Source organism: Coenobita brevimanus, chromosome 93 (genome assembly GCF_032717465.1).
Source record: "Coenobita brevimanus isolate Jiangsu-jjx chromosome 93, ASM3271746v2, whole genome shotgun sequence".
Lineage (NCBI taxonomy): Eukaryota > Metazoa > Arthropoda > Malacostraca > Decapoda > Coenobitidae > Coenobita > Coenobita brevimanus.
The window spans coordinates 16,468,198-16,490,085 of NC_137046.1; positions in this window are offsets into that span (position 1 = coordinate 16,468,198).

The window sequence follows — 21,888 nt, forward strand, 5'->3', positions numbered from 1 at the left end:
CGTAATGCCACTCAGGGATGAGTGAGGCTGGTCACTCTCATCTTAAATGTCAGGACCAACTTGCCTAGCCCCGGCTTCCTACGTTCCTCATGGGGCAATGTAGAATTATTATTATTATTATTATTATTATTATTATTATTATTATATGGGAAGTGACTGCGTGGTCTCCTGAAAAATACATTGGCAACTAGGAAATGTTAAACAGTCATTAGTTAATTCATCCAAACTTCTCATAACACGAGACGCATTGGAATATATATACTTGAATTTTATAAAGTTCTACTCAACTGAATCTATTGGAATAAAATTGTCTGTGACTACCTGCAAACTCGTTATCTTCATTAATATTCTGCATGCTCATTACTTGATAATTATATTGTAATTTGTTGTCATATATCGAATGACGGATAATAGAGAGGGGTAATACCTAACGTGTAAACGAAGACTACCTCGATAACTGAGAGGGAGAAAGAAAAAGGCGTAGAGAGATAGACAGTTTGCCAGCAGCTGAAAATAGAAGGATAATTCAGGAGAGGCGCTGCCATTGTTAGGTTTCCTCGTCTTCACATCACTGGCACTGCTGATGAGATGCAGAGTGAGATGAAGAGAATAGGAGAAGAGGGGAGGAGAGATGAACGAGTTACTTGATGTCGGTGGAAAAATAAAACATGAAATTTTATTTGATGCCAAACCTGACCGAGAAGGGAAGCTGTACGAGTGGGAGAAAAATTTGCCTGCAACACCCCAACAAGAATTAACATCAGAAACACCTTACCTACTGGTGAAAGGAACCTCACAACAACAGATCGTACCACAGTTTCCTTAACGGATGGATAGGGTGAAATAGTTTGCCCACCAGGAGCATGGGGTGGAAGAGTTAGCTCAGCGCAACAAAGCGAGGAAATATTTTACTCATCAGCAGCAGAGGGTGGGAAGTGAGACTGACCTGTTCCAGTGTGAGGAACATGTGAATGAGGAACGAGTATAACACCTGTAAGAGGGAACACATCAATATAATAACACGGCGACGGTAAGATCACTGTAGTATATCTCAATTATCCCTTTTCTCCAAGAAATCTCTAACAAGCTGCACGAATTTCTCTACAAGAAGCAAGATTTCTACAAAAGGAAGTCATCCACAAATCGAAGGGAATAAGATACAATGGCTCTCTCAATTTGAGCAGAGAAGATGTACAAGCATTTAGGCACACATCGCTGTACAACTGTGACCAAGAAATGCTAGATTATTTTACAGATAATGCCATGTCGGCCAGGCTGGTCGAAAGACCAAACCCAGTGAGAACTTACAATGGTACTGCCGAGTGATCGATAACATTGTTAGAAAGTAGAGGTTAAAAAAAAGAAAGAAAGAAAGAGAAACACCCTACGGCCACACACACACACACACACACACACACACACACACACACACACACACACACACACACACACACACACAAACACACACACACCATGACAATGATTCTGGCTCCCTGCTCCCTTCGCTGTTAAGCGCAATGTTATCCACATTGCTTCTCCACTCATCACGCCTTCACTCGTCCCCTTCCAGTCGTTTGTTTCCACTATATTGTCCTCGATGTTTTCTTCCCAGTTTCTCACTACGTGGTTTTCCCACACTATCTTTACTCTGTCTGGCTGACCATTAAGATCTCTGATTGTGAAAAGATCACATGGTACTGTTGTCTGCCATTCAACTTCATACGGTCTTTCTTGCTGTCTATTGTACTATTTTATTTCTAGGTCCCATATTTCTTGAAAGGCAAAACACACAAAAAAATAAAATAAAATAAATAAAATAAAAGTATACTCTCGCCTGCCTCCTTTCAATATGTTTTTATCATCTCTGTCTCACTATCCTATCCACATTTATTTCTCTGTCTCTTGAGATAATGGTGTGGTGCTCCATATATGGCGTATGGCCACCAGCACTAAGGCAGCGTCCTCATGAAGGTGGCCACAACACACCTCAACTTTCGGCTATGGCAGTCGTAAGGATTTCTACGGTTTTTATACTTACTGAAATGTTTAATAGCATAATGCCTTCCCACTTCTTTAGTCTGTGCCGTAAGAACAATCATTCCGTCCAGTGGCATCTTTTAAACGGCATTACTGTTACTTCAGAACGGTTTCCTTTGCTGTAGAAAGACGTTTAGCTGGAGAGGTTAAGTGTCTTCAGCACGATGTTTTGTTCTATTGAGTGGGCTCTTTCCAAGTTAGCTAAACAAAATGATTAATTTTCTCGGCCATGAGTGTTAATGGTGAAGATAATTATGCTACTGGACTCGTATTATTTGCTCTTGGATGAATAAAATCGTATGGCGTAGGTTGAATAGAGTACCCGCACCATTGTTGTCCTGGTCATGAGGGTTCCTCTGATATATTTAGTGTTTTCCTGTGAATGATTAGCTACTGGCAATCGAGAACATCTTTCTGTATACACTTCTGTAATATCCAGACGATTTTCCCGCGTAAGGATAAACTTACCCCACTGGAAATGTCAGACTTAACCATCTTTACCCACTTTTATATGAAAGATTTTGTCTAAGTTAAATATAATTAGTCAGAAATATACCTAATAAGTTATCGTAGTGCAGGGGTAAATAATGTAATGCCTGTGATGAAATTTGGAAGTTTTACATTCTAATATTGTTTTAAGGATACACTGCCCATCGATTCATTTGGATGTTACAGTTTATATAATTGCTTGTTTGTTATATGTAATACAAGTGGAAGTGTGAACGGGAGCTTTACATCAAAGATATATTTTCCAGTACTGAAGCTATACATAAAACTTGCTAGATTTATATGAGGAATAGTTGGCAATGACACCGTTACTCGTAAGGTACAGAGAACCTACTAATCATCAACAGAATGTCCTCATTCGGTATAGAACCCTGTACACGACTACCTTTTAGCCAGGAGGAGAGAGAGAGAGAGAGAGAGAGAGAGAGAGAGAGAGCAGAATTTATGGATAAAAGGCTGGCTGTACAAAATGTCACACAAAAGAGCAGAAATACTCTTGGTGTTCTTGTTGCCAGTTAACAGCTGCTGTTATCGCCACACGATTTTGATTAATTTAATACACATTTCTATCATAGTGAAGGATATAATAAGATTTAATGAAGGATTATCTACTCTTCAGTTAGACCAGACTCGCCGAAGCAGAACTTCGTACGGAGGTATATATATATATATATATATATATATATATATATATATATATATATATATATATATATATATATATATATATATATATATATATATGAGCCTCTGTGGTAGAGTGTGCGTTTCGTACACGGGTGAACCAGGGTTCGCGCCCCGCCAGGGTAACAAACTTTGGGAGTGTTCACCGGGCCACGTACTTCATTGGCTGACATCAGGGGTGCTGTGGTTGAACCAGTGTCGCTTACTATAAAGTATGCTTGCACCCAGTCGGCTTGCGCGGGCCGATTACACTTGGTTCACAGACTACATCCAAAGCCACTCCAACACTACAATTACACTTACAAGCACTTCTCACCCAACATACAATCTCTACCAGACAGACTAAGCCACTTGGTAGATACCTTGGCTGTATCGTCCTGACTTCGGTCGGGATAGGCCGGTCTTGCAGTGGATACTCAACCGGCTGATGATGATGATATATATATATATATATATATATATATATATATATATATATATCATCAGCCACTGCTGAACAAAGGCCTCCCCCAACCTTTTCCACCAAGTCCTTGACTGAGCCAATCTTTGCCACGTTTTCCCTGCAAATTTCTCTATCTCATCTCTCCATCTCCTGTCTAGCCTTCTTCTGCTACGCGTACAATCTCTTGGTGTCCAGTCTGTCAGCCTCTTGCTCCATCGGTTATCCCTTATTCTTGCTATATGGCCTGCCCACCTCCATTTCTGTTCTCTTATAACTTCTATAATATCTTTGACTTTAGTCTGCTCTCTCACCGAAGTTGATCTTTTCCCGTCTCTTACAGATATTCCCAACATTGACTTTTCCATTGCTCTCTGAGAACGGATTAATTTATTTTCCATCGATTTTGTCAGTTTCCAGGTCTCACAACCATACGTCATAGTTGGAATTATACATTCGGTATATACTTTTCATTTCATACAAACTGGCAAGCTATGTTTCATAATGTATCTATGTTTACCGAAAGCTTTCCATCCAATTGTAATGCGTCTTTTTATTTCGCTATCATGATCTTTTGTTGATTTTAGTATTTGTCCCAAGTAGTTAGGAATGCACTGGAACCAGCATATCTAGTTCTGGCCAGAACCGGAACTAGCCGGAATTTTTAAAAAGTTCCCGGAACTGGAAGTGAACTTGTGGATTTAAAAAATTCTTAACACTCAAACATTCCTGTATTATGCAATAATATTAGACCTATTTTTTGTTTACATTTCCAACCTATTTTTTAACTAAGAAAACTAAATTCAAGTAAGCCATTCTGTTTTCATATCAGTAATTTTATCACACTTGAATGGAACATGTATTTGTGTGTTTCAAGTAAGATGAAAGTACGTCTAGCTTTTATTTTTCTATCTGTGAAATAAACAGAACTTGTGAAAAGTATATAGAAATATCACCGAATATGTAGTTAAATAAATATAAACCAACCTTTCATAAGTACTGTAATAACTAGTAAAACCATACATAGTCTTGATGAAATAGCAGATGAAAATGAAAAGTACGCCAATAGTCCAGTAACTGAAAGGGACCAGGACCCCATGAAATATTGGTTGGAGTTTAGAATAGTTTATCCTGTAATTTCCAAAGCTGCAAGAAACTACTTGTCCTGTTCTACTTCCTCAGTCTACTCTTAAAGACTGTTTTCTGAAGCTGGCAATGTATACGAGGAGAAACGTACACGCTTGCAACCTCGGACTGGAGAACAAATTCTTTTCCTCCACCACAATCTTTCACTCTTCCCCCTCTCAGATGCTGGGGGGGGGGGGGTAAATACAAAACCAATGAATATATTTATATTTCAGTTTTCTCATGCTTCAAGAGATTTTTCTTTCGATCAGTTATATGTCATACAGTGCATATTATGATTTTCTGTAATAAATTATTATATAAATAACTCAAGTATGCCATTAACCAATAAATACTTACATGGAATTTGACGAATGTGACGGGTTAGAAAAAATATTTTACAATATATATATATATATATATATATATATATATATATATATATATATATATATATATATATATATATATGAGGTGGTAGGTGGGGGCGCTTACCATCCACTCACTCAGTGTAATGCTGCTTTGGGTGTCTGCCCTTTCTTCTCTTCCTTCTTTCCTCTTCTTTCATTCTTTCCTTTTATTCCTTTCTCTTGCTTCTGCCTACGGGAGACCTTACACTTCCACTTCTGTCTTTCTTTCCTTCACTCTTTCATCTCTCTTCTGCCTGTGAGTGGCTCTACACTGAGTGACAAGCTAAATGGTTTCCTTTACACCAGGAAAGTATTTATTACGCTAGGTTGTAACCACATAGCCTGATTATGGCGCTTGGTGGTTTAGTGGGTAAATAAGGTTCTCCAATCGACTGAGCCTGTGTAGGTTTATCTCCAAGGGGTGGTTGAGGTTTATTGCTCAAGTAATGCCACTCAGGGATGAGTGAGGCTGGTCACTCTCATCTTAAATGTCAGGACCAACTTGCCTAGCCCCAGGCTCCTACGCTCCTCTCGGGGCCACGTAGGATTGGATGATGGATGTATGGATATACGAATATATATATGTATATATATATATATATATATATATATATATATATATATATATATATATATATATATATATATATTTAACATTTGATCATAAGGAGATCGGATAAAGACCCCTGATACTCAGCATACTGAAATCCCACTAATAAAGATGATTTTATACATGCCCTGTCAATTCACAATGGCAAAATCGAATCAGGAGTCATCAGTGGATTTACTCTCAGAGTCCTAATCATCTGAAGCCTGGGAATACCTACAAGATGAATTTAAATATAGACAGTTTCCTGAAAATAGCTTACAACAGAGGCAATCTCATGAAACTGAAAAGAAAGGCAAAGCAAATAATGGACAATAGGGATAACGATAGTGATATGAAAGGAGCACATAATAAATATATAATAATACCAATTTCTAAAGAACCTCACATAATTCAGGATTTTTAAACAACAAAAGAGTCTAGGTGGTAAGAGCGTTAGGTCAGAAGGGGAGGGAAGTCGTGGGTAGGAAAGATAACCAGGGCTAAAGTGACCTAAGTAGAGTGTAGCAGATTCGATGTGGCCAATGCCCAAAATTATTTGTCGGTGAGAAGTCCGGATGATTAACTACAAGTGTACAACCACGGCGGACATATGTAAGAAGGCATGATACATTAAACACAGAAATCCAACATACTGATGAAAGCATGGGAAGGAATAAGTACAGTACATCCTCCTAGTATGCGCCTATATGGGCGGTAGAGGGCGTCGCGTACTAGGAATTTGCATAGTGTGAATACATAAACTTATGGGAAAAATTACATTTGGGCAGCGCCCCCTTCATGGGCAACCCTTGAGACGCCTTTCAGACCTAAGTATTGTACTGTACAGGGAAACTATCTAAGACATATTACCTAAGATAAAGTAAACCAACAAGAATATGGCTGCTCATCTTTACCCGTTATCGCTTCCTGGGGGGGCAATGTCGCGTACTTGGGGTAACCTCAGATTTGGGCCACTCTTCATTGCCCGTCTCGCTTACGAAGAGTTCAGTTCGCGTACTAATAAAAAATACACTAAAAAAAAAAAAATAGGTCCTCGCCTACAAGGGGGATCACGTACTCGGAACTCGCATACTGTGGGGATGTACTGTATAATGCACGAGAGAATTTATGAAAGCTCCCACCCCGACGTTTTTGGACCTTTTTTTTTTGGCTCAAATATCCGCTTTTGGTGAGAAACATCGAAAATTCATAGAGAAATCGCTCACCTGAGGTTTAAAATACTCGATTTAGGTACGAGTACTTCCTTACCTGACTGGGTTTTCTAACATGCTGGCACCAAAGAAAACGAGTTCTATGGGAGGGTAACTAGTTTATCCACTCATAAACAATATTTATTTATTTACTTGGTACGAATTTATATGTAGTACAAGAGTATATTGGTTTTCAAACAGTAATATAGGCATTATAAGCATTGTTTCACTCACTACCTCATCACCATTCATGACCTTTTTTTTCCCACATTACCTGATCATCATTTCTGACTGTTTCTTCCTCTAATGCTATGTAAACTTTGTCCTCCACATTGTCATCGACTGGGGAATCACTCTGGCCCTGAATGTCTTTATTGGCCAGGTCACTGGCAACAGGTGAATTGCCGAGACAATGGCGTGCGGGGGGAGGGAGAGGTTATGTGGTGTAAGGCATTGTTCCTGCTTGGTATCTTGTAGAGGAATAGAGGAAGGTGTCCCGTGTATACGTGCCAAAAATCACTCGCGAAATCACTCGCGAAAATTGAAAATTGTGCAAATTAGGGACCTTGCAATGTTGCCGCGTTAATTCACGTCGCTGGGACGGCGCGGGATAAGACACTCAGTGGATGCAATGCATATTATGATAAAGAATGCAATGAACAAACGTGAAGGACTTGTAACCTGGATGAGACAGCAACAGAGGCAGCCAGTAAAGAATGAACTAGTTGACAAAGAGGTGGGAGACGAAAAAATGGTAGGTGACAACCAGCATAATGTGGGATGACCATGACTGGAGTGGCCGACCGTGAATGGATGCGACGACGGAGTATGAGAGGTCTCAGTCATGAAGGGGAGCCAACCACTGTGTATATATGCTTTATTTCTTCATATGTTTTGTCAGCTGCTTGATAAAGGTGTAATACCATGACATCGGAATGAATTCCCGCCATAGACTGCGATTCCATATGCTCCATTCTCTCTCTCTCTCTCTCTCTCTCTCACACACACACACACACACACACACACACACACTAGTCTCTTTTGCCTGCTTCATAGGCCTAATTATTAGCTAAGGAGCTTTGACGTCTTCTGGCTCATCCGAAGGCGTCTGCAAAATTTGATGGAAATCGACTGTGTGGGAACGGATGAAGGTTCCTCTGAGTCCTCTCTCTCTCTCTCTCTCTCTCTAGCGCGCTCGTGCGCTCTGATACCATAATAATTTTCGAAACACCTAATGGGTTTTTTCTATGCGTTTTCTTATGATTTCGCTCACTATGCTGGCCACTGATTCTTCATACACTCCATTATGCCCGCATTTGTTCTTGAAACACCTGTCTTTTGCATTAACTTTATACTGGCAAAGACAGACTTCCACGATATCAACCTCTAGTCGATCCAATAAAGTAATTGTCATAAATCGTTTTAGAAATTCACTAAATTAGTATTGCTACGAAGCACAGAATTTGGACATGGAGGTGAGCCGGTAGCTTTACAGCTGCGATGACATCATGACTGTCAAAACCAGGCGGCGGACTTTACCCCTCTTAAAAAAAAAAAAAAAAAAAAAAAAAGTGAATAGTGTTTAATAAATTTTTGCACGCAACGTTGTTTGGTGCATCCTGAGGAATGTGCAACATTTGGCGAATAACGGCTGTGTAGGAATGGCAGGAGGCTCCTCTCTCTCTCTCTCTCTCTCTCTCTGATGTCATGACAAAAATATACAAGAGGTATATAATATAAAGTAGGTCATTGGAGTGTAGGAGTTTAAGACATAGGCCAGGTGCCCTTAAAGTAGTACCTCGATATCTCCACACTGTATTGAAATGGCTCCTTCTGGGGATCCGGAAAGGCATAACAGAAAAAGAAGACAAGGAAGAATTTCTTGCAGAGTGACTACGACAAACTGGCAACAGTGAAGAGCAATAATTTGTGTATAAGTGAATCTTTTTGAAAAAACAATGAATCCATGGAATTCAGCTTTGTGTTCATAGCAATTCCCTTTTCTCTTTGTACAAAATTTAATATGCAAGGATAGGATAATTATATTAGAAAGGGGATACCGGACTATATTGGAGTTGAACCTGTGGATATCAAGTCGGAAAATTTTAAAAACCAATAATGTTGGATGTCGGTGCGGCAGATAATACCAACCACTAATAATAATAATAATAATAATAATAATAATAATAATAAACAGGAATGAGGTTGCTGTATTTGTAGGATGTTTCAAATAGCACAAATAAACTGCACAAAAATATTCATTTTATAAAGTCGTATATCATCAGCTATGTGGGATTAGAGGAGGGAGAGGGGTTGAGAATGGAGTAGGTAGTCTCTCTCCACTCCCACCTAAAATCATACTGAGAGGGAGAGAGGTGACACCGTGACAGAGAGCTATGCATGGACTGCTTTGGGATGCCAAAGGTCTACACACTGATTTTTTTTTTAATCTGTTTGGCCATTTAGCCTTATATTGGGGGGACATCTTTATATCTTTTTATATCTGGAGACTTTAAACACGATGCTCACACGAGAGAACTAGTCAGGGCAGCATCAAGCACTTTTAAAAAGGAGTAGAATTAGTTCTTAATGCATATAAGCAATCACAGTCTCAAATTTCGCTTTCATTTTACCTGTTTTTAACCACTGGAATACAGTAATACAGATAAATGCAAGTAACATGTTTATTCCACATATTTGGGTAAATAACAATGTTTTTATTACAAGTTATCATTAGTTTGCCTTGCCTGCTATACAGTCCTATAGTGCGACTGCACTGGTGGTGCAGCATGAGGCTGGCTGGTGTTCCTTGAAATAACTAACTCATTGCAGATTAGTTAATGTAACTCAGAGATAAAGTTATTCACAGGCTGGCCCCTGGGGAAATAATAATAATAATAATAACAGTAAGTTTATCATTATTATTATTATTATTATTATTATTTTTTTTTTTTTTATTATTAGTGCAATTATGCTTACGGTATGCAGGAATCTGCCGTCCATTTTTTTTTTTTTTTTTACCTACCCTTGACCCATTGATTTATAAAAGTAATCTCCGACTCATCCATCAGTATTGGTTAAAATTACAGAAAAATTCTTTCAGTTACTTAATTCATACAGCGACACATTTCTTGAATTTGCCTTGTGACCTAGACTTTTGATTATTCTCAAAAAAATATTTCTTTGTTCTTGTCTAACTCTGAACCGCTCCACAAGGGTAGAGTTGGAAAGGAGGAGGGAGACACCAAAGATGAGGTAAAGGGATGGAGATCATGGAGTGGAGAGAGATATGAGGGAGCGGGGGTGCAACTTTGAGGTAGGGCAGCCAAATGGCAGACACCGTAGCGATTGACAATTGACAGATAGTTAGACCAAAACACTTTGAGTTAGCCTTGTCTTTAACCTTGGCCTTTAACCTCTCCCTGTGACATGAGAACTGACTGTTCGCAGTGGTGAATCACTTTATTATTGCCCTATAAGCAACACTTCCTCCAGTCTGATATACACTGGGAAAAACTCTTGGATGATTTTGCATGGTCAGCGATCGACCTAGCCCTGTGACTTTACCTTTGGCGATTATTCTGAAAACAATAGGCTTGCTGTATTGCCAACCCTCTGCCCTTCCACCAAACTTGCCTGAAATAACACAACAACTGTCTGAAGTATTTTCCTATCACCTACACAGAAAGAATGATGGGTGTCTTATTGATAATAATAGTAATAATAATAATAATAATAAATTATTATTATTATTATTATTATTATTAGTAGTAGTAGTAGTAGTAGTAGTAGTAGTAGTATCTTATTATTATTATTATTATTATTATTATTATTATTATTATTATTTTTATTGTATTATTATTATTATTATTATTATTATTATTATTATTATTAAAGAGATAACTGTAGTAAGATCTAAACAGCAGGAATTTGCTTTAATTTCAGTAAATTTACAGCAGCTGTTCCCAGGCTTGTACCTTGTGACCCCAGTGGTGTCATGTAACTCAAGCTGCTGGGCTTTGTTTTTATTTAGGTTTGCGTGTAAAAATGAAAAGGATAAGTACGATTATTCCTTGTTACGTTTTTATCATTGTCCAACATAAAGAAGATAGGCTATTTAAGCTAAAACAAACATGATTCCGTAACATTATGGAGTCAGATTATGAATATCACTATGTTAATCACTCATATATAACGTGTGTGTGTGTGTGTGTGTGTGTGTGTGTGTGTGTGTGTGTGTGTGTGTGTGTGTGTGTGTGTGTGTGTGTGAATAAAAACAGTCTTTGCGTAAGCTTCGATACTTACTTTAATATAGTACCTTATCGGCAAATGTTCAGTATTTCTACAGACGCTACACATTTTTTTTCTTAAAAGGGAAGGTATTGCAGCCTACACAAAATCATTCAGTGTAACATGCGGGTTTACATACATTACCAAAAGAGGATAACCACGTGGAGTTCCCTACCGCTGCCCGTGAAAGGACTCGAATGGCGGACTGGCTGCCAGCTGAGACACATATGATTCATGGTTGGCAGTTCGCCTAACTCTTAACAACTGTATTAGAATAATACGCAAGTACCAAATTAGTCAGGTTATCAAGAGCATTTAGTAATGGCCGTGTTTTATCAGTATATAGGTGGGAATTCAACATTTTTTTTTTTCCGGTAGAAATGTATAATGTGTATGCTTGCAACACTTCAGAGGCAGTTCAACACGTCATAAATTGTTATATTCTGAGAGCTTGCCGACCCAGGAAACATGTTTAACCCTCCCACTTTTGGTCGTGACTCCAAGGGTAGAAACCATTGATTTACTACTAACATCAGTGACACTGTATGGATTGAAGAGGAAAAATACTATGGTTAATATGAGTGGGGAAAAAGCTTATTTATTCAGCGGGCTATTATAGGGGAATTATTGCATCACCTATGTGAGACGTCAGAATCTAAACGTACTGAACAAGTCACAGCTAACTTTGAGGATACCCAGGACGTATGTAATATCACCACAGTCACCTTCTGTAACACAGGGACCTTGGGTTAGGCTACTTTGTCCTGGGTTAGGCTTCTTTGCTTGACATTTGAGTGCCATTAACTGGGCAGTGAATGTCAGCTACTACTTGGATCTGAATCTCTTTTGAACCATATACGATTGGAGCACTTTGGACCACTAAACCACGAGGAATATTTTTGTCGGCTATGTTTAAAAACCCGACATAATGAAGACTTTCCTGGTTCTATGTCGCTCGTTATGCACTACAAAGTCACCTGAAGTTAACAGCTCATCATCTGAGTGGATGATGGGTGTTTCCAACTGCATCCTATAATTTGCCGTGGATGCAAAATAAGACGCAAGAATAGGAGTATTAATCTTAACAGAAAGAATTTTCTGTATATTCACATAAATTTTGTGATACGATATTACCTGCAGTTAAATACGTTTCGTTGTTAATTTACTCATTTTCTAATTAAGTGAGCAAAAAACACTGAGAAGCAGTAGTTCTCGTCTCCCCACATGTGAACTACGAAACAAGCATTTTGCTGAGCATCCTAGGAAAACATCTGGGCTAGGAGTAGTGCATCACTCTACTGTGTGTTTATGATAACTATCTGTCTACTGCCAGACGCCTTAATTCCGTAAGGGATGGCCACAAACATATCGCCTTCACGACGCCCTGTCCCCCGCCATTTCACTGCCCTGCTCCCAGCTCACACCCTCCTCTCTCTTATACCTCCCCACTCCCTCCCTCCATCTTATCCCTTGCCTCCCCCTCCCTCTTCTCCCCTCCACCTCACTCACATACACTCTCCTCGTCAGTCTCTTGCTCACCATTCTCTCCATATGGCCAAACCACCTCAGTGTATTTCTCCTAACGCTTCCTATCACATCCACATCCACACCACAACACTTCTTGACATCCTCATTTGTCATCTGTCTCTCCATGTGACTCCACATGCTCCTCTCAAATAACTCATTTCCACAGCTCTTAACTCTTGACTTCTGTCCCTCCAACAAGGTCCACGCCTCACTTCCATTCGTTAGAGCTGGTATCACATTACTGTCATGTAGTAAATTTTTCACTTCATGCTCACCTCCCTGTTTCTTATCACAGCAACCTTTCTTCCTTGTTGTACCCTTTCAACCACTTCACCCTCTAAACTTCCATCCTTACTCATCACACTACCCAAGTACTTAAACGCACTCACATTTTCCATTTCCTTCTCATCCAACCTCACTGTACATTCACTGACTTCATTTCTCTCTCGATCATAACTTTACTCTTCCCTACATTCACCTTTAGATTCCGTTTCTTACACAGTCCCAAACTCATCCACCAAACCTTGCAGCTCCCCTTCGTCTTCATTTAACTACACAGTATCATCTGCAAACAACAGTTATGATAGCACGAAGAGCATAAATAGCAAATGATTCCTTTACATGATCTACTCGACGATTAAAAATAGAAGACTGAACTGTTTAAAAAAATTACAGGTAAGGAACGTGGGAAAGGATAGAAATAATAATAGTAAAGAGAAAAAAGTGCTGGAATCAGTCGTGTTGTACAGTCATTTAACTTACTGGATGGTGTAAGATTGAAAGGCTGTATCAAGAACTGGCACACGATTTTTACAACCATGAGAGAAGGAAAGAAAAATGGAAAGCGTGGAAGATATCTTGGATCCTGGCCAACATTTTTCTTCATCTGGACGCCTTCAAGATATATTATGATCCTCTCTCTCTCTCTCTCTCTCTCTCTCTCTCTCTCTCTCACACACACACACACACACACACACACACACACACACACACACACACACACACACACACACACACACACACACACACACACACACTCGCACAACAAATGCCTACCTCACTGATATGTATGGGAGCCAACTTAAAACACTAATGGTGATGTTTGTACTTGAAGTCTTTCGTCCGTATCATTGACATTACGAGCCATTCCAAGCCGGAAGCCAGCTTCTAAGGGTAGCATCAATAAAACAGCAGCAGTAATGTATTCTTGTTTAATTTCAGTCATGGTTTAATGTTGCTCTGTCTATATGTTCATAAATACTTGCCCGCATCTTTAAATGAATGTAAGGGAACAACACAAGGGAATCCTTTGGTTGCTGCATTGATCCCTACCCCGGCAATATTGTAGGGGAAAGCAGGGGAGCCCAGGGGTCCGATCCTGGCGTAACTATGAATCAGGAGAAAGTCTACTGCTGTGCAAAATTTCGTGTTTCTAGGTTTAAAAAAATGTTGCGCACCCCCCTCCCCCAGGAGTGCTCCACCCTTCCTAAAAGGAGGTCGGAGTGATCGTCCACCAATTTGCAAATTATTATGTTTCTAGGTAAGAAATTATGATTGTGATAACGGAGTCTTCTCACCCTTCCTCCCCTTGTGTGGCAATCCTCGGGGATATCACTGTGTTCATAACTTTTCCCGGGTGAAGCTTTACCACTGAGGAAATGTTTGTGTTCTTGGGTAAGAAAAAAAAAAAAAAAGCTGTACCTAACGATTTTGGCTGGGATTCTTGGGGACCACCACCGTGGGGGGCGGCCATCGGGGGTTCCATCCAACCTAAAAGTGACCCGGGTGGAGGTCTACCATTGTGCAAAATTTCGTTTGTCTAAGATCTGGACCCCATTCTTCAAAAAGGCATAGCATCTTAGTGAGAAGTGCAGGCGGGGCAAAAACTGCCGGTGGCGCAATATAAATCTGTAAGGTAGTAGTGAGGGTATCACGAGGAGGACTTGAGGCCATGATACCATATCTCAGGGTAGTATGAGGCATTTGTAAGTACTAGTGAAACTGTGGTGAGGACAAGGTGGGGCGCTGGCGAGATTAGAGAGAGAGCTTGTGGTGAGGGTAAGCTGAGGCAAGGGTGAGGATAGATGAAGCATCGGTGAAGGTGGGGTGAGGCAATGATGAGGGCTGGCTAATAAAAGTGTTGAAAGGATTATGAAAGGAAGGCAAAACAAAGGTGGAGTTAGGATGAGGCAGTGACGAGGACAGGGAGAAGCAGTGGTGAGGGTAGGGTAATGTGATAGAAAGAAGACGGCATGAGACTGATGTAACTAGAGTTTGTCATTGATGAGGGAAGGAGACAGTGGTAAGGGGAGGGGGAATGAACTAATGAATGCAGAGGTCAGAAACGGTGAAAATGTCATGTTCTGCAGAAAGGTGAGTACTGGAGGTGAATGAGCAGTGCTGGAAAGTGAATGGATATTGAGGTCGCTATCACATTGTTGTCAGCTCCTCTTGAACCATATCACCTGCCTCTTATTACATACCTGTACATACCTGCACTTCCTCATCCTGACATCAACCATCAGTACGATTTTCATACCGCCAGGCACTTTATATTGACAGACTCCTTATCTTAAAAGAACTAGAAGCAACAATATATCCTTTCTTCATTTTTCCTAAGGAGAAACTTGATGAACGATCTTGAAAGATCAGTGGCTACGATAAAGCTGTTGGTCATGATGAATGAGGCGATGTACATTGTCAGCATCTTTCACTGTGGATTAAGTAAGCGGTTAAGTAGACATCATTTAATTCATCTGATTCACTGAATCTTTATGAGTATGTCGGAACTGCAATTATTACAAGTATGTAACTACAAACGATATGTAACAATTATGTAACGACAAACGATTACACTATGTTACACTTGCTACAATTATGTAACTACAAACGATATGTAACAATTATGTAACAGTTGTATTAACAAGACGTAACTTTTATATAACTTTAACTACAATTATAAGGCCAACACAATTATGTAACAGTTGCATTAACAATATGTAACTACAGTTATAAGGCCAACACAATTATGCATTACCACAATATTATGTAACAATTCACACAACGTTACAATTATGTATTACTACAATGTTTCTACAATATTATGTAATAATTCATACCATGTTGCAATTATGTATTACTACAATGTTACTACAATGTAACAATTACAATACAATTATGTAACAATTCATACAATGTTACAGTTATGTATTACCACAATGTTACAACAATATTATGTAAATTCATACAATGTCACCACAATTCTGTATTAGCAGAATCATCACACAAATTAGGTGAAATATTAGACATTACTAAAGGGATAATTCAATATGTAATGTAATAACCTAGCAGTATTACCATTGCACAATTATATGCGTATGTCTGTTATACATACACATCTTACAAAATGTCATTCAACAGCCATTGCATTTGTTCAATTATGTATACAACATGTTTAAAATGTACTATTACTAGATCATTGCAATTTACCATGAATATTATACCTGTACAATAATATAATCAATATTATATATTAAGAGTTAAGAAGAAGACTATTATGTACTAATAGATTAGCATATGTCAATAATGATTGCTGTAGGAGGACCTCCAGCGTGTGACCGAGCAGTGTCAGGACTCCATATTATAATTACAAATAATAATAGATAGATAGATAGATAGATAGATAGACAGACAGACAGATAGAAGCAGCAAGTCAGGGGATGAGATAGGTATTGTGTCTGTGAGAATCGAGCAATGCTAAACATGCTTACACACTCTAAGTCAAGGAATGCTTGATAGGCACACGACAGCGCCTCGTGACCATACACACACATACACACATACTCACACACGGGCTTCTAGATCATTTCAACAACAGTGTAACACACATGACACGACCCCTGCTACACCAGAATTTAGGAAGGAGAGCTCAGAAGGAGGTTAGCCATAGAACCGACAGGTAGTAGGGAGAAGGAGCCTAGCAACATGGGCAAGAGGGTGGGAGAGAGAGAGAGAGAGAGAGAGAGTGAGACAGGGAGGTTAGCTCGCGGGACTCTATACTTCACTTGTGTGTGAGAGACTTTGTTAATACTTCCAAGACAAATAAAAATAGTTCCATACTAATCTTTACCTCTCATGTCATTGCATGACAAAAAGGGAACGAAGATTATCTACTTACAAAACTACACAAATATAACAACCGTTCGTCCACGAGTCTAATATCTGTATAACTAATCTACAAAACTTCACTACAAGAAGTTACAGAGTTATTGTAAGAATTGGATACATTACTTCAGTCAGCAGTTCACAAAGTAAATATTTACTTAACCTTTCCTGTAATTAAACTTTTTCAACCCGGACACCGTAAACAACTGGTGATAATTATCCTTTTAATCTACCAGATCAACCTCTGTTACATATGCACACAATTTTTTTGAACTGATCCACCTGCTTGTTTCCGTCTTCCATTCATGTGTGTGAATTGTTCTGCTACGTATCAGATTGAGTGCAATTTTGATCATTTTTTGAGTCACATCATACCCACTTTCTATTATCTGCAGAAGGTATTTTCGTTCTCAGATTAAAATAGGACTTTACCTCACTCATCCCACCTGGCAAATCTTGAGAAGGAGGGAGGCGAAGGCCAGGTGGAGAAGTGGCGCGGGGAAAATGTGAAATGAAATTACTGAGGAAATTAAATTTTCCTGAGGAGGAAGTGGGGAAAGTATGGGAAAAAATATATATGAAACATCAGTTATTTCCAGAATTTATATATGACCAAGGGAGAGTCAAGTATAAATATCTAAAATAAGAGAGCAGCAATTAATACTGATCATCCTAAGCATACAAGAGTGAGAAAGCAAACTAAACGTTTGAAATTTATCAGAAAGTAATTGCTTATTGTCGAGAAAACTATGATGGTCTGTCACTTATATTTATAAAGTGAAGATCGTCTGTAAGTATATACTGGCCAGAAAGTGCAGGTGTCACACTCCCTACTCCACATAGTCCAGTGGCTTATGTAAAACGATTTGGGTGAAGAGTCACAATTAGTGCCTCGACATACTAATGGACAGCGCAGTAACATTTGTAGGGCCATTAAAAGAAATTGTGAGGTAGAGTGCAAACGAATAGGAGGAGTAGGAGGAGGAGACAAAAACAAAGATATGGAAAAGAAGAAATCATTGATTTACACCTAGTAGTTACACGAGGGTCATTTAGCCCTGCAGATTGTTTTCTCAATGACACAACACAACCTGGGAAGTCAATGTTATATCAACCCTCACACATACAGGTGGGTGAGTATCCTCAAGGAAAAAGTTAATGTGACAAGCATTCCATGTGGTATCGGAATGAAAGTCTAGTTCTTTCTTCCACGAGTTGTAGGTGTTAACTAACGCACCACTGGGTCGCCCAGACTGTTTGAAGTGTTTTCCTATCACCTACACAGAGAGAATGACGGGTGTCTTAATAATAATAATAATAATAATAATATATAGTTACTATTATTATTATTATTATTATTATTATTATTATTATCATCATCATCATCATCATCGTCGTCGTCGTCGTTGTCGAAAAGGTAACTGTAAGAAGATTGAAACAGTAGGAATTTGCTTTAATTTCAGTAAAGTTAAGGCAGCTATTCCCAAGCTTTTACCTTGCGACGCCTGTGGTGTTAAGCAACTCAAGCCGCTGGTCTTTGTTTTTATTTATGTTGGGGTGTAAAAAGGAGGAGGACAAGTATGATTAATCCTTTCTATGCTTTAATCATTGTCAAATATTAGGAAGATATTTCAGGTAACATAAGCATGATTCCGTAACATAATGGTGTCAGATTATGAATATCTCAGTGTTAATTACTCATGTATAAAATGTGTGTGTGTGTGTGTGTGTGTGTGTGTGTGTGTGTGTGTGTGTGTGTGTGTGTGTGTGTGTGTGTGTGTGTGTGTGTGAATACAAATAGTCTTTGCGTAAGCTTCGATACTTACAACTCAACTCTCCAACTCGAATTCTTCCCGCTCCTTCTGGCACCTTGCCAAGAACCTTTCTAACAACTTTACCTCATCATCCTTCCCTCCTCTTTTCTATTTTGATGGCACTGCAGCTATTTCTTTTACTAATAAAGCAAATATCTTCGCTCAGACTTTCTCCTCTAATTCCACCTTAGACGATTCCGGTGCTGTTCCTCCATCACTTCCCCCCTCTGACTTCCTCATGGCTGACGTTAACATTTCTTCAGCTGATTTATTTTCTGCCATCACTGGCCTCAGTACTAACAAGGCATATGGGCCTGATGGAATCCCTCCTGTTGTCCTAAAAGAACTGTGCTTTTGTGCTTACACCCTTCCTAGACAAACTCTTTCGCCTTTGTCTATCAGCTTGTACCTTTCATCCTTGCTGGAAGTTTCCTCTCATTCAGCGAGTCCCAAAGAAGGGTGACCATTCCCAACCCTCTAACTATCGCCCAGTGGCTTTAACATCCTATGTCTCAAAAGTTTTCGAGTCTATTCTTAACAAAAATTTTAAAGCATCTTTCTATCATAACCTTCTTTTCGATCGCCAGTAAGGGTTCCGTCAGGAACGCTCCACTGGCGATCTTCTCACCTACCTTTCAGACTCTTGGTCATCCTCCTTTCGGGACTTTGGCCAAAGCTATGCCATTGCACTTGACATCTCAAAGGCTTTCGACGGAGACTGGCACAAATCTTTATTTTCCAAAGTGCCCTCTTACGGTTTCTATCTTTCTATCTGTACCATCATCTATAACTTCCTCTCTGGCCATCGTTCTTCTCCTAGATCTATCAATAGTGATGTTCCTCATGGCTCTGTCCTATTATCAACTCTCTTCCTTTTATTCGTCAATGAACTTCTAAGCTGTACACCTAACCCTATCCACTCATACGCTAATGATTCCACCCTTTACCTTACCATTCGGTTCTAGCAATGTCCATCTCAGCAGTTACTTGAACAAACAAGGGTTGAGGCTATGGCTATCCTAATGTCTGACTTGGCTCGTATCTCTGACTGTGGAAAAAATTATCTTGTTGTTTTTAATACATCAAAAGCTCAGTTCTTGCACATATCAACCCGACAAAATCTTCCACAGGAGTACCCACTATTGTTTAATAATATCCACCTTAATCCTGCATCATCCTTGGGGTTTCATTCTCACGTGACTTATCTTGGAAAGATCATATTACATCTCTTGTAAAATCTGCTTCCAATAGATTAGCTGTGCTAAGCCGACTCCGTACCTTCTTTACCCCCGCACAGTTGTTGACTTTATACACGTTTTTTTTTTTTCTCCCCTGAGTAGAGTACAACTCTCATGTGTAGGGAGACTCCCCACATACAGCTCTTCTCAATAGGGTGGAGTCAAAGGCTTTTGGTCTCATCAACTCTCCTCCTCTTACTGGCTCCCTTCAAACTCTGTGACTTAGCCGCACTGTTACATCTTTATCTTTTTTCTATCGATACTTCAGTGGTCACTGCTCCTCTGAACTGTCTGCTTGCATCCTTCCACCTCTACGACAGGCGCGTAGCACCCGTCTAGCAACAATCTCTCGTCCATTTTCTGTCCAGCTCTCTAATGCATGAGTTAACCGTTACTCCCAGTCCTTCATTTTTGCAACAGGTCAACCCTGGAACTGTCTTCCTGTCTTTATTTCCTACTTCCTATGATCTCCAATCTTTCAAACGCAGTGTATCCAGGCATCTCGAAATGAACGGATCTTGAATTTAGCTCTTTCGTATTGTTCATTTTTTTTTTTTTTTTTGAAGGAACGGTTTGCGGGCTCCTGGCCTTTAGTTCCTTCTTCCTTGCATAAAAAGAAAAATACTGTAATATAGTACTTTTCCGGAAAGAGAAATGTTTAATATTTCTACAGACGATACTTTTTTTTTTCTTAAAAAAGGAGTTACTGCAGCCTACACAAAATCTTTCAGTGTAAAATGCGGGTCTACTATGCGTTTCAGGGGCTTTGACCCATCGTTTTTCGCAAATATCTGCGAAACAAACAGTCGGATCAGTATGGCATATTACCACGGCCTGTTTCACACCCTGCCCTAATTTTAGGCACTATAGTGCATTGCCAAATATACCTGATTACGGCGTTTACTCTTGACTGTGATAACGTCGTATCCTTCAGCCAACACGGCTATTTGCGAAAAACGATGGGTCAAAGCCCCTGAAACGCATAGTAAATACATTACATTACCAATAGAGGATAACCACGTGGAGTTCCCTGCCGCTGCACGTGAAAGGACTCGAATGGAGGACTGGCTGCCAACTGAGACACAAGATTCTTCTAGACAACGGTATTAGAATAATACGCAAGTACAAATTTTGTCAGGTTATCATGAGCATTTTAGTAATGGCCGTGTTTTTACAGCATATAGGTGGGAATTCTACAAATACAATTTTTGTTTGTTTCAATAGAAATGTATAAAATGTAAGCTTGCAACATAACACAGGCGGGAGTTCAACACGTCAGACATTTTTATACTCCGAGAACTTGCCGACCCCATCAAAGATGCTTGACCCTCCCACTAGGGGTCGCGACTCCATGGGTAGGATCCATTGATTTACTACTACCATCAGTGACTCTCCATGGACTGAAGAGGAAAAACACTATGCTTAATATGAGTGGGGGGAAAGTTTATTTATTCAACAGTCTATTATAGGCGAATTATTGTATCATCTGTGTAAGACGTCGGAATCTAAACGTACTGAGTATGTCATGGCTAACTTGGCGGATACCCACGACGTCTGTAATATCACCATCATCGCCTTACTTCTTTGTTGCCCTAGCAGTAACACAGGGACCTTGGCTTAGAATACTTTGTCTTAGGTTAGGCATCTTTGTCTTGACATCTGAGTGGTACTAAACAGGCAGTGATGTCAGATATCTCTTGGCTCTGAATCTCTTGTGAACCATATACGATTGGAACACTTTGGAGCACTAGATCACGAGGAATATATTTGTTGGATATGTTTTAACACTCGACGTAATGAAGAGTTTCCTGGGTTTACATCGCTCGTCATTCATTACAGTCACCAGAAGTTAA